Raw genomic sequence first — 15,742 nt, 5'->3', positions numbered from 1 at the left:
GACTGAAAGTGTACATTTGCCAAATTGTAAGAAGAACGTGTACCTTGGGCATCCTCGATTTCTTCCGAAAATTCATCCAGTAAGAAAGAAAGGCAAGCATTACAACGGCAAGGCAGATCACCGGCCGAAGCCTGCGGAACACACTGGTGCTGAGGTATTTGATATGGTCGAGGATTTGAAAGTCATCTTTGGAAAGGGTCCTGGCGGACAATCAGTTCCGAAGGGAGCTGACGGGCACGCAGCCATGTGGAAGAAGAAATCTATATTCTGGGAGCTAGAATATTGGAAAGTCCTGAAAGTCCGCTCTGCAATCGACGTGATGCACGTTACGAAGAATATTTGCGTGAACCTCCTAAGCTTCTTGGGCGTGTATGGGAAGACAAATGATACAAAGGAAGCACGGCAGGACCAGCAACGTTTGAAAGACCCTGATGACCGGCATCCGGAACGGTTTCAAGGTTGTGCCAGCTACGCTCTGACCAAAGAAGAGAAGGTCATCTTTTTTGAATGCCTGAGCAGTATGAAGGTCCCGTCTGGATTCTCGTCCAATATAAAGGGAATAATAAACATGGCGGAGAAAAAGTTCCAAAACCTGAAGTCTCACGACTGCCACGTGATTATGACGCAATTGCTTCCGATTGCTTTGAGGGGGCTCCTACCGGAAAATGTTCGAGTAGCCATTGTGAAGCTATGTGCATTCCTCAATGCAATCTCTCAGAAGGTAATCAATCCAGAAGTTCTACCACGGTTACAGAACGATGTGATCCAATGTCTTGTCAGTTTCGAGTTGGTGTTCCCGCCATCCTTCTTCAATATTATGACGCACCTCCTGGTTCACCTAGTCGATGAGATTTCCATTCTCGGTCCTGTATTTCTACACAATATGTTCCCCTTCGAGAGGTTCATGGGAATATTAAAGAAATATGTTCGTAACCGTGCTAGGCCAGAAGGAAGCATCGCCAAGGGCTATGGAAATGAGGAGGTAATTGAGTTTTGTGTTGACTTTGTTCCTGACCTTAAGCCGATTGGTCTTTCTCGATCGCGGCACGAGGGGAGACTAAGTGGAAAAGGCACGATCGGAAGGAAATCAACGATATGTATGGACGGCCATTCTCTGACTGAAGCACACCACACAGTTCTGACCAATTCCAGCTTGGCGGCTCCGTACTTTGAGAAACACAAGAATATTTTACGCTCGGACAACCCTGGGAAGCCTGAATCCTGGATTAGGAAGGCCCACATGGAGACTTTCGGCAGTTGGTTGAGAAAACATTTAATGAATGACGATCATGTTGTAGATCAGCTGTACATGTTGGCCAAGACACCATCTTCGACTATAACGACTTTCCAAGGGTACGAGATAAATGGGAATACATTTTACACGATCGCCCAAGATAAAAAGAGCACCAACCAAAACAGTTGTGTCCGCTTTGATGCAGCAACCGAGAATGGGCAAAAGGTCACATATTATGGTTACATAGAGGAGATATGGGAACTTGACTATGGACCCTCCTTTAGGGTCCCTTTGTTCCGGTGCAAATGGTTCAAGCTAACAGGAGGTGGGGTAAAGGTGGACCAGCAATACGGAATGACAATGGTGGATTTCAACAATCTTGGTTACCTTGACGAACCATTCGTCCTAGCGAATGATGTCGCTCAGGTTTTCTATGTGAAGGACATGAGTAGCAAACCGAGGAAATGGAAAGATAAGAAAACGATCAGTACATCATGCGATGATCCAAAGCGCCACATTGTTCTTTCAGGGAAAAGAAACATCGTGGGAGTGGAGGACAAGACAGACATGTCAGAAGATTATAATATGTTTGCTGAAATTCCGCCCTTCAAAGTGAACACCGACCCAAGCATTAAGTTAAATGATGAGTATGCTCCATGGATACGGCAGAATCGTAAGCAAGCAGGGACACAAGGGAAGAAATGATGTGTAATAATTTATTGTGCCAAACTTTGTTGAATGGATCATGTGAATTATATTACCCGTGATGTGTTTGGTGTCCATTTTCGAATGATTCAATTGACTTGAGATAGCACTGATGATACATGAAATTTGGAGTGATTCAGTCATACTCCTGCCTAGGCGTATAATATGCATACTCGTAGTCTTCATAGCCGTCGTTGTACTGGTAGTCGTCGCCTTCTAAGTTGCCGCCGTCGTCGTCGCTGCTGTCGTCGCTGTCGTCGGGCGGCGCTCGTGGCTCGAACTGAGGGTAGCGCAGGCGGGGGATATCGCCGGCCGTGATGTAGTCCATGACGCTCTGCAGAGTCCGGCCGTACCACCATAGCCGACGGTCGGCCTCGTGGAAGTTCCCAGGAGGCAGACCGTCCTCCTCATACCTGGCGAGCGCCCTCTCACGCCGATTGATGAAGAAGGCGTCCCAAGTATGCTGGTTATCGGGATGCCAGCGGGGATTCATCCGCTGCTCCGGTGAGGTCGAGGTAGTAGTGGTTCATGATGGCCGCCCGGCGCGCAGTACCCTGAGGGACGGGAGGGACCGGCACGCCGCCGGCGCTTAGGCTCCAGCCGGCGGGGACGCGGTAGCCCGGTGGGCAAGGGTAGTTCGAGGCGCAAAGCTCCTCCACCTGCTGGTAGGTTAGAGTGGGTGCGGTGGAAGCCATGAGAGAGTGATGAGAGATTGTAGAGATGTGATAATGCTGGCCAAGCCGGGCTACATATATGTAGTGACAAATGGCGGGAAAAATGGGAGCGGGAAGACAGGAGGCGGGAAGAAAGTGGCGGGAAGAAAGAGGCGGGAAGAAATTGGCGGGAAAAAATTGGCGGGAAGAAAGAGGCGGGAAGACAGGGAAGAAATGGCGGGAAGACGAGGCGGGAAGAGGGGGTCGGCAGAAAGACAGAGGCGGGAAGAGGGGGCCAACGAGAAGAGAGAGGCGGCCGGGAAGAAATTTTGAATTGAATTAGTTTTATTTTTATGAATTTTTTGATAATTTGTATTTTTAAAATTTTGAATTGAATTAGTTTTATTTTTCTTAATTTTTTGATATATTATTTGTATTTTTAAGATTTTGAATTGAATTAGTTTTATTTTTCTGAATTTATTGATGTATTATTTGTATTTTTAAAATTTTGAATTGAATTAGTTTTATTTTTATGAATTTTTTGATATATTATTTGTATTTTTAAAATTTTGAATTGAATTAGTTTTATTTTTCTGAATTTTTTGATATATTATTTGTATTTTATGATTTATGAAATGAATTTGTTTTATTTTTCTGAATTTATTGATATATTATATGTATTTTAAACATTTTGAAATGAATTAGTTTTATTTTTCTGAGTTTTTCTGTATTTTTAACATTTTGAAAAACAAAAAGTAATTCAAAAAATACCTTTAGTCGCGGTTGGCCTCGCAACCCGCGACTAAAGGTCTGTCTTGTGAGGAACTAAAAACCCGGCGAAAAAAGCCTTTAGTCGCGGTGGGGGTCGCCAACCGCGACTAAAGGGATACCTTTAGTCGCGGTTGGCGACCCCAACCGCGACTAAAGGGGGTCCTATAAATACCGAGGCGTGAACCGACGCGCCGCTCTTCTTCTCCGCCGCGCCACTCTGCTTCTTCTCCGCTGCAGCCGCGGCCCTCGTCGTCGCCCTCGTCGCCGTTAGGGCTGCCCGAGAGCGCCGCGCTCGCCGTCGCCCCGTCGCTCACCGTCGCCCCGTCGCCGTACGTCGACGCGCCAGTGCACGTACTCATCTGCTTCCGCCACTTCGCGCCGCGCGCAGCCGCCGCCTCGCCGCCCAAAACATGCCGCCCGCGCCGCCTCGCCCGGCGCCCGCGTCGCCCTCGCCGCCCGCACCGCCGCGGCCGTGACAGAGAGGAGAGGGAGAGGCGAGAAGGCCGGAGAGACGGTCGGCCCGCGGCGGCCCTTTTTTTGTTTTTTGTTTACTTAAACAAAATTGCATTAAAATTTATTAAACAAAATTGACTTAAAATTAAACAAAATTGCCTTAAAATTTGTTAAACAAAATTGCCTTAAAATTTGTTAAACAAAATTGACTTAAAATTAAACAAAATTGACAGGTGGCCCTCACAAATAATTTGTTATACAAAATTGACTTAAAATTTTATAAACTTACCAATTTGAAAACATAAAATTTTGAAAACTTAAAATTTTGAAAGCTTAAAATAGTGCTAATTTTGTAAACGCACCGACCCCGCGTGTATACGGAGGGGGCGGCGAGGCGGGTTTTTTTTTTACGAGAGAGAGGATCGCCACCCTCGCGCGCCGCCGTATGTCCCTCGCCGCGCCGCTGCCTCTCGCTCTCGCCAAAGACCGCGCGCGCGGGCCAAAGACCTCGCCCCGCCGCGCGCGCCGGCCATAGATCGACCTCGCCCTCGCCGCCGCCTCGCTAGCTCTCGCCAAAGACCTCGCCCTCGCCGCGCTGCCGCCATTGCAGAGCGTCTTGTTTTCACGATTACCGCAAAGATCCCAATTATTGCCCTAACTAGTTGTATACGGAGCATCTCCGGTCGCGTCCCTTAAAGCGTATACGGAGGGGGCAGCGCTCGTCGCCCCCTCCGTATACGCGCGGTGTTTTTTTAGGGATCGAGAGGGGGCGGCGAGGGTTATGTGTCCTCGGCACCGCCACCGCCCTTTCGCCACCACCACCGGTCTCTCGGTCACGCGGTCACTGCGTCCCCCCTCTCGCCTCCCTCGTCGCCCTCTCTCTTTATATGTAGAAGAGATGTGATAATGCATATACACAATTAATTTGTTTTGACTACATGTTTTCAGGACTGACATATGGCGGACGATAGAGCTGACCCGATTATGGAGAACTATGATCCAGACGCTGAAGACCATATTTTCGGCATCATAAACGGCGATATTCTATATGTGCCGACCGGACAAGAAGAAGATGATATCTCTTCTTATCTGAACCTTGAGGGTGAAGATGAAGGGTGATGTCTACGTTCCCCCTCCTTTCCTGTAGACAGTGTTGGGCCTCCAAGAGCAGAGGTTTGTAGAACAGCAGCAAGTTTTCCCTTAAGTGGATCACCCAAGGTTTATCGAACTCAGGGAGGAAGAGGTCAAAGATATCCCTCTCATGCAATGCTGCAACCACAAAGCAAGAAGTCTCTTGTGTCCCCAACACACCTAATAGGTGCACTAGTTCGGCGAAGAGATAGTGAAATACAGGTGGTATGAATAAGTATGAGCAGTAGTAACGGTGCCAGAAAATAGCTTGCTGGCGTGTAGTTGATGGTGGTAGTATTGCAGCAGTAGTAACACAAGAAACAAGAAACAAGCAGCGATAGCAGTATTTAGGAACAAGGCCTAGGGATTACACTTTCACTAGTGGACACTCTCAACATTGATCACATAACAGAATAGATAAATGCATACTCTACACTTTTGTTGGATGATGAACACATTGCGTAGGATTACACGAACCCTCAATGCCGGAGTTAACAAGCTCCACAATTACTGTTCATATTTTAGTAACCTTGTAGTGTAAGATAGATCAACAGACTAAACCAAGTACTAACATAGCATGCACACTGTCACCTTCATGCATATGTAGGAGGAATAGATCACATCAATATTATCATAGCAATAGTTAACTTCGCAATCTACAAGAGATCATGATCATAGCATAAACCAAGTACTAACACGGTGCACACACTGTCACCTTTACACACGTGCAGGAGGAATAGAACTACTTTAATAACTTTGCTAGAGTAGCACATAGATAAATTGTGATACAAACTCATATGAATCTCAATCATGTAAAGCAGCTCATGAGATTATTGTATTGAGGTACATGGGAGAGAGATGAACCACATAGCTACCGGTACAGCCCCGAGCCTCGATGGAGAACTACTCCCTCCTCATGGGAGCAGCAGCGGTGATGAAGATGGCGGTGGAGATGGCAGCGGTGTTGATGGAGAAGCCTTCCGGGGGCACTTCCCCGCTCCGGCAGCGTGCCGGAACAGAGACTCCTGTCCCCCAGATCTTGGCCTCGCGATGGCGCCGGCTCTGGAAGGTTTCTGTGGGTTTCGTCGAACGTATCAGGGTTTTCGATCCAGGGGCTTTATATAGGCGAAGAGGCGGCGCAAGAGGGTCGAAGGGGCGACCACACCATATGGCGGCGCGGCCAGGGCCTGGGCCGCGCCGGCCTATGGTCTGGGGGCCCAGTGCCCCCCCTCTGGTCCTTCCCGGGTGTTCTGGATGCTTCCGGTGAAAATAGGAACTTGGGCGTTGATTTCGTCCGATTCCGAGAATATTTCGTTACTAGGATTTCTGAAACCAAAAACAGCAGAAAACAGGAACTGGCACTTCGGCATCTTGGTAATAGGTTAGTTCCAGAAAATGCACAAATATAACATAAAGTGTGAACAAAACATGTTGGTATTGTCATAAAACAAGCATGGAACATCGGAAATTATAGATACGTTGGAGACGTATCAGCATCCCCAAGCTTAGTTCCTACTCGTCCTCGAGTAGGTAAACGATAAAAGATAATTTCTGAGGTGACATGCTACCAACATAATCTTAATCATACCATTGTAAAGCATATGAGATGAATGCAGCGATTCGAAACAATGTAAATGCAATGAGTAAACAATTGAATCATATAGCAAAGACTTTTCATGAATAGTACTTTCGAGACAAGCATCAATAAGTCTTGCATAAGAGTTACTCATAAAGCAATAAATTCATAGTAGAGACATTGAAGCAACACAATGGAAGATTAAGTTTCAGCGGTTGCTTTCAACTTGTAACATGTATATCTCATGGATAGTTGTCAATGCAGAGCAATATAACAAATGCAATAAGTAAGTATGTAAGAATCAATGCACGGTTCACACAAATGTTTGCTTCTTGAGGTAGAGAGAGATAGGTGAACTGACTCAACATAAAGATAAAAGAATGGTCCTCCATAGAGGAAAAGCATCGATTGCTATATTTGTGCCAGAGCTTTGATTTTGAAAACATATAGAGAGCATAAAAGTAAAATTTTGAGAGGTGCTTGTTGTTGTCAACGAATGGTAGCGGGTACTCTAACCCCCTTGCCAGACAAACCTTCAAAGAGCGGCTCCCATTTTATTTTATTTTGGGTGGCACTCCTTCCAACCTTTCTTTCACAAACCATGGCTAACCGAATCCTCGGGTGCCTGCCAACAATCTCATACCATGAAGGAGTGCCTTTTTATTTTAGTTTTATTATGATGACACTCCTCCCAACCTTTGCTTTCTCAAGCCATGGCTAACCGAATTCTTCGGGTGCCGTCCAACAATCACATACCATGGAGGAGTGTCTATTTAGATTAATTAATTTGGGACTGGGAATCCCATTGCCAGCTCTTTTTGCAAAATTATTGGATAAGCGGATGAAGCCACTAGTCCATTGGTGAAAGTTGCCCAACAAGATTGAAAGATAAACACCACATACTTCCTCATGAGCTATAAAACATTGACACAAATCAGAGGTGATAAATTTTGAATTGTTTAAAGGTAGCACTCAAGCAATTTACTTTGGAATGGCAGGAAATACCATGTAGTAGGTAGGTATGGTGGACACAAATGGCATAGTGTTGTTTGGCTCAAGGATTTGGATGCATGAGAAGTATTCCCTCTCGATACAAGGTTTAGGCTAGCAAGGTTGTTTAAAGCAAACACAAGTATGAACTAGTACAGCAAAACTCACATAAAAGACACATTACAAGCATTATAGGACTATACATCGTCTTCCTTGTTGTTCAAACAGCTTACTAGAAATTATCTAGACCTTAGAGAGACCAATTATGCAAACCAAATTTTAGCATGCTCTATGTATTTCTTCATTAATGGGTGCAAAGCATATGATGCAAGAGCTTAAACATGAGCACAACAATTGCCAAGTATCACATTACCCAAGACATTATAGCAAATTACTACATGTATCATTTTCCAATTCCAACCATATAACAATTTAACGAAGAAGAAACTTTGCCATGAAAATTAAAAGCTAAGAACACATGTGTTCATACGAACCAGCGGAGCGTGTCTCTCTCCCACACAAGTATTTATTCAAACAAAAACAAAAACAAGAACATACAGACGCTCCAAGCAAAGTACATAAGATGTGACCGAATAAAAATATAGTTTCAAGAGAAGGAACCTGATAATTTGTCGATGAAGAAGGGGATGCCTTGGGCATCCCCAAGCTTAGACGCTTGAGTCTTCTTGATATATGCAGGGGTGAACCACCGGGGCATCCCCAAGCTTAGAGCTTTCACTCTTCTTGATCATAGTATATCATCCTCCTCTCTTGACCCTTGAAAACTTCCTTCACACCAAACTTCTCATAAACTTCATTAGAGGGGTTAGTACATAATCAAAAACTCACATGTTCAGAGGTGACACAATCATTCTTAACACTTCTGGACATTGCTCAAAGCTACTGGAAGGTAATGGAACAAAGAAATCCACCCAACACAGCGAAAGAAGCAATGCGAAATAAAAGGCAGAATCTGTCAAAACAGAACAGTCCGTAAAGACGAATTTTTAATAAATACTTCTGTTGCTCAGATCAGAAAACTCAAAACTAATGAAAGTTGCGTACATATCTGAGGAACACGCACGTAAATTGGCATATTTTTCTGATTTTTCTACAGAGAAAACAGCCCAGATTCGTTACAGATAGAAATCTGTTTCTGCGCAGAAATCCAAATCTAGTATCAACCTTCGATTAGAGGCTTCACTTGGCACAACAAAACACAAAACTAAGATAAGGAGAGGTTGCTACAGTAGTAAACAACTTCCAAGACACAAATATAAAACAAAGTACTGTAGCAAAATAACACATGGGTTGTCTCCCAAGAAGTTCTTTTCTTTATAGCCATTAAGATGGGCTCAGCAGTTTTAATGATGCACTCGCAAGAAATAATATTTGAAGCAAAAGAGAGCATCAAGAGGCAAATTCAAAACACATTTAAGTCTAACATGCTTCCTATGCATAGGAATCTTGTAAATAAACAAGTTCATGAAGAGCAAAGTAACAAGCATAGGAAGATAAAACAAGTATAGCTTCAAAAATTTCAGCACATAGAGAGGCATTTTAGTAACATGAAAATTTCTACAACCATATTTTCCTCTCTCATAATAACTTTCAGTAGTGTCATGAGAAAACTCAACAATATAACTATCAAATGAAACATTATTATCATGAGTCTCATGCATAAAATTATTACTCTCCACATAGGCATAATCAATTTTATTAGTAATAGTGGGAGCAAATTCAACAAAGTAGCTATCATTATTATTCTCATCAAGTGTAGGAGGCATAGTATAATCAAAACAAAATTTACTCTCCATAGTAGGTGGAACCAAAAGACTACTATCATTATAATCATCATAAATAGGAGGTAAAGTATCATCAAAGTAAATTTTCTCCTCAATGCTTGGGGGACTAAAAAGATCATGAAAACCAGCTTCCCCAAGCTTAGAACTTTCTATATTATTATCAACAATGGTGTTCAAAGCGTTCATTCTAATATTACTACCAGCATGCAAATAAGATTCCATAGGTTTTTTAATTTTCGCATCAAACAATCCATGTTTTAAATCAGGAAACAGAAATAGAAGCTCATTCTTGTCCATTATGCCAAACTAGTGTAAACAAGAAACAAAAAGTTGCAATTGCAGGATCTAAAGGAAATAGCTTCGAGTACTTACGACGGTGGAAAATAGCTTAGTAGCCGGGATCCGTAGTGTGAGTACCTTTTACCTTTCCTCCCCGGCAACGGCGCCAGAAAATAGCTTGATGTCTATGTTCCCCCTCCTTTCCTGTAGACAGTGTTGGGCCTCCAAGAGCAGAGGTTTGTAGAACAGCAGCAAGTTTTCCCTTAAGTGGATCACCCAAGGTTTATCGAACTCAGGGAGGAAGAGGTCAAAGATATCCCTCTCATGCAACCCTGCAACCACAAAGCAAGAAGTCTCTTGTGTCCCCAACACACCTAATAGGTGCACTAGTTCGGCGAAGAGATAGTGAAATACAGGTGGTATGAATAAGTATGAGCAGTAGTAACGGTGCCAGAAAATAGCTTGCTGGCGTGTAGTTGATGGTGGTAGTATTGCAGCAGTAGTAACACAGTAAAACAGTAAACAAGCAATGATAGCGATATTTAGGAACAAGGCCTAGGGATTACACTTTCACTAGTGGACACTCTCAACATTGATCACATAACAGAATAGATAAATGCATACTCTACACTTTTGTTGGATGATGAACACATTGCGTAGGATTACACGAACCCTCAATGCCGGAGTTAACAAGCTCCACAATTACTGTTCATATTTTAGTAACCTTGTAGTGTAAGATAGATCAACAGACTAAACCAAGTACTAACATAGCATGCACACTGTCACCTTCATGCATATGTAGGAGGAATAGATCACATCAATATTATCATAGCAATAGTTAACTTCGCAATCTACAAGAGATCATGATCATAGCATAAACCAAGTACTAACACGGTGCATACACTGTCACCTTTACACACGTGCAGGAGGAATAGAACTACTTTAATAACTTTGCTAGAGTAGCACATAGATAAATTGTGATACAAACTCATATGAATCTCAATCATGTAAAGCAGCTCATGAGATTATTGTATTGAGGTACATGGGAGAGAGATGAACCACATAGCTACCGGTACAGCCCCGAGCCTCGATGGAGAACTACTCCCTCCTCATGGGAGCAGCAGCGGTGATGAAGATGGCGGTGGAGATGGCAGCGGTGTTGATGGAGAAGCCTTCCGGGGGCACTTCCCTGCTCCGGCAGCGTGCCGGAACAGAGACTCCTGTCCCCCAGATCTTGGCCTCGCGATGGCGGCGGCTCTGGAAGGTTTCTGTGGGTTTCGTCGAACGTATCAGGGTTTTCGATCCAGGGGCTTTATATAGGCGAAGAGGCGGCGCAGGAGGGTCGAAGGGGCGACCACACCATATGGCAGCGCGGCCAGGGCCTGGGCCGCGCCGGCCTATGGTCTGGGGGCCCAGTGCCCCCCCTCTGGTCCTTCCCGGGTGTTCTGGATGCTTCCGGTGAAAATAGGAACTTGGGCGTTGATTTCGTCCGATTCCGAGAATATTTCGTTACTAGGATTTCTGAAACCAAAAACAGCAGAAAATAGGAACTGGCACTTCGGCATCTTGTTAATAGGTTAGTTCCAGAAAATGCACAAATATGACATAAAGTGTGAACAAAACATGTTGGTATTGTCATAAAACAAGCATGGAACATCGGAAATTATAGATACGTTGGAGACGTATCAAAGGGCGCCGTCAGCAAGATGATGTCGAAGAAACGTCGATAAACGACGATCTTCAATTGGAAGTAGCAACCACCTCCGGTGCCGAGGTATATATATATACATTGAGCCTCTGGTGATACAAACTAACTGATTTGAATAAATATGTGTGTACTAACGCGCGCGACTCTCTTTCTTATTTTAGCCCTCGGCCGGATCGTCGAAACAATCGAGTACGTCGTCAAAGCGTGGCGCAACCAAGACGATGAAACCAGGAGAAACATGCACCATCGAGGTTGTCGAGGAAGCAACCGGCAGGCCGCTGGAGCCCCGCAAGAACGCCACCAAGTTTATCAGCCAATGCGGAGCCGTTGTTAGAGACAACGTCTCGATCACCGTCCAGGAGTGGAATCAGCCAAAGAAGGCACGTCTTGGTTTCACTTTTGTCGATAAGAGAACAAAAAAAGATTGCTTCAACAAGCTTATGGAACATTTCGTTCTACCTCCGGAATACCACAAATACGATGAGGAGGGTAACAAGATTGAGGAAAACAAGGAGAGGAGGAGGCTAGTCAAACAGTTCGCTCTTCATAAGATGTCCGACGCATTCCGGAAATACAAGCAAAATCTAGCCCATGACTTTGTCAAGCAGAACAAGACTCCGGATTTCAAAGGACAATATAAGAAACTGCAACATGATTGGCCAGAATTTGTGAAGCAAAAGAAATCGGAGCAGTTCCTTCAAATATCGAAAAAAATAAGGAAAATGCAGCTAAGAAGGAGTACAATCATATTATGGGGCCAGGAGGGTATCGCCTTTGGGTGCCTAGGTGGGAGAAGATGGAGAACGAGCTGAGGGCGCGAGGAATCCGTCCAGGTACGGAGGGATGGGACCCAAGGGCCAAAAGCTGGTGGTACGGGCATGGGGGATCGCTGAACCCGGAGACAGGGAGTGTGTTTACCAGGGCAAAATAATTAAACCCACCCAAAAGCTTATTGAGGCAATGAGGGATGCTCAAGAGGGGAGGATCAAGTTCAACAGAGAGAACGACGCCCTGACAAAAGCCCTCGGGAATCCTGAACACGGAGGACGTGTACGAGGCATGGGGCACATTCCATGGAAAGTAGGGTTCCCCCAGAACGATGACCCGTACGGTTACAGAAGCCGTAAGAGAAAGATGGATCGGGAAGCAGATGTTGTGGCGCGGTTGGCATCGGAAATGGATGTGATGAAGAAAACCGTGAGTGTACTAGTAGCCGAAAGAGATGCAGCTCGGGCGCAGCATGAAGATCATCCATTGGATCTCGGAAGCCAGCAGCGGAGAAGCAGCGTGGCTTCCACGGAGGCCCTACCGGCTGGTGCACCGACGATCGAAATTACTGCACCGGAGCCTCTGGTGGTCGAAATTACTGCACCGGAGCCTCCTCGCTACCCCGTGGACGATATAAAGGAGATGAAAGCATGTCATCTGTATTATCCTATCGGGAACATGTCCATGAAGGTAGCCATCGGCAGTGCTTTACCACCTGGAGCACTCCACCACAACAACCCCATTCAAGATGGCTATGCTCGTGTCACGGTGGAGGACATAGTCCAAGGGTTTGAGGACCTGGACATTGACATTGCTACACCTGAAGGGGCGACAAGACTTGGAGATGTCAAGCGCCAGTTCATTCTATGGCAAAAGAGGTTTATCAAGTTTCCAGGCGAGGCGCCAACAAGTCCACCCCCCTACGGTGGTGGTGGTGGCGGTGGTGGCGGTGGTGGTGGTGGCGCTTCACCTACACCTCCTTCACGTCAGCCGATGCCACCCCCCAATTCACCTCCGGCGGGTAAGCAGCCGCCGCCCCCTAGTCCGCCCCAGGCGGGTAAGCAGACGCCGCCCCCCAATCCACCTCCGGCGAAGAAGCAGAAGCAGCAGTCCTGGATTATTAACCCGGACCCTTATGTACCTAAGATAACAAAGGTACCGGAGCCATCACTGAAGCCTCTCCCCACGAGGCCTTGGGAACGTAGTGCCGAGGAAGTCGAGGCGGCCGCGACTGCTGAATATGAGAAATGGAAAGTGGACTGCAAGAAGAAAAGAGAGCCCGAGCCCAATCCAGTATTTTCTGATGAGCAAAAGAAGTGGGCTAAGTCATTTTTGAACACACCGTCCCAAGCCGCGAAGAATCTGCCTGACGACTATGCACGTGAACTTCGTAATCAGGCACGCATGTTCAAGGAGAAGAAAGAGGAGGCCGAGAAAGCGGAATTACAAAGTGCACAAAGCGGGAAACGAGTTGCCCAGCTCGGGGAACAAAGTAAACAATCGATTGCCCCGCTTATAGTGACAGCCGCCGGTCCGGATGCCCCCGATATCATAGAAGCTGCGGCAGCACGTGGATTGACTGTAACGAGTGCCAGAGAACAAGCGGCCAACTTAGGTATTACTCTTCGTGAACTGTTAGGCCTTGATGAGGCGCCAGTGAAGGAGGTAGTACTTACATATGTGAAGAATGGGCCTCTCGTCGAGCCTGCGCAGGAAGAGGATCTACCTCCACAAATGAAAGGTCTGCTGAAATGGTACAAGGGTTACATAGAAAATAAAAACGCCAAAGATTATATTTATGCGGAAGTTGGATATGAGCATCACTTCAAACATTACTCTGTACAAATTCATCTGAGTGAATTGTTCCAGCTTTTCAATCTGCGCGAGCTCGACAAATCTATCATCAGTTGCTACGTTCTGTAAGTGATTATTTCTACCCCATCTCGTTCATATTGCCTGCACTATATATATATATGTCCTAACTATATTGTTGTGTCCGCTATTATACATGCAGAATGAAGATTAAGGAATGCAGAGTAAGGAACATCCATGATGTTGGGTTCATTGACCCACACATCGTTAATGGATATACGTTACATCATCACCCCGCCGACGTGGAGGAAGACCTGTGGCGGTTTCTTGATAAGCAGGAACTCAAAAGTGATATTCTATTTCCTTACCATTTTGGGTGAGTGTTTATGTCTTGAGCACATTCTCTTTTTTTTACTCCATGCATGGTATGTGGCCGGCTAATCGATGAGTTATGCATGATGTACTGTGCATGTATCGTGTCCGCAGGTTCCACTGGATTCTGCTAGTAATTAAAGTTGACAAATCAGAATGTCTCGTCCACGACTCTCTGAATATGGATAAGGCGCGTTGGGCCGACATGAGACAAATGATTCAAAAGTAATTGTTTTCATTCATTTGCGCTCTATATCGATCGGCCTATTTCGTTCATTTCCTAATTAAGCTTCAAGTAATTAACTAATAACTCTCTTGTTCATTTAATTTTCTTTGCCTCGTAGGGTTTGGAGACGGTTCTCAGATACAAAGGTCGGTGAATTCAAAAAAGAGCTACATTTCATGCGGTCAAAGGCCAAGAATGGTGGCGATATTCAGCCACCGGGAACCAATCTGTGTGGATACTATGTCTGTGAGATGATCCGGAGATACACCTCTGAGCGTGTTCCGAGTGATCTCAATGCTCAGAGGAATAACCTCCGGATGATGCTTAGTCCAGAAGCTCGCTTCCGACCACTTCAAGAGGAACTAGCTAGATGGTTCAGGAGGGAAGTCCTCGATCCTAAAGGAGAACACCATTGCGAGGACGTAGAACTATACATGCATTAAATTATGTATGGAAACTTGTTCAAACTTGTATATGGTCATCCGATGATATTGAATATATATTGTATATTCCTCTTGAATTCTTTTTGGTTCTAATTTCAAATTTGTTTGGAATTGTACATTCATATGCATGTATATATGTAGTACCGTAGAATATGTGAAACTCCTTCAAAATTACAATAAAGCACAAAAGAAATAAAACAATACAAATTAACCAGAAAACAGGTTTAGGGGGGGCAGGTTTAGGGGGGGCTAAAACCCTAAACCTGCGGCGGCCTTTAGTCGCGGTTGGCCAGAAGAACCGCGACTAAAGGTCCTCCGCCCCGACGGTCGCCTGGCGCCCACGTGGACGGGCCTTTAGTCGCGGTTCAACCGCGACTAAAGGGGGGCCTTTAGTCGCGCTTAATTGGTCGCGGTTGCGCAACCGCGACTAATGGCAGTTGCGAACCGCGACCAAAGGCCCTTTTTCCACCAGTGAGGGTAAGAGTGGAAGTTAAATTTCGATGATTCGAATCAAGTGTCTATCGAAGTTTAGGTTTTTATCATGTCAAAGTCAAATTTGTATGTATCAAATCTATCTAATAAATCTTAGAAGTGTTGGAATTAAATTACAAGTGTTCAAATTTAAGTTTCGGTTATTTAATTTCAAGTTGAACTATCGAATAAGACGGATTTGGTGCATACGCGACCTATTTTACATCACCTAAGCAGTCTTTTGGTGATGTAAAAATAGCAATGTGATGTAAAGATGTTTACATCAACATTTTTAGGTGCCTTAAAGCATCTCCAACAGCAGTGGTAAGACGCCCTCGCGCGGGA

Source organism: Lolium perenne, chromosome 2 (genome assembly GCF_019359855.2).
Source record: "Lolium perenne isolate Kyuss_39 chromosome 2, Kyuss_2.0, whole genome shotgun sequence".
NCBI lineage: Eukaryota > Viridiplantae > Streptophyta > Magnoliopsida > Poales > Poaceae > Lolium > Lolium perenne.
Note: the sequence above shows the minus strand (reverse complement) of the source record.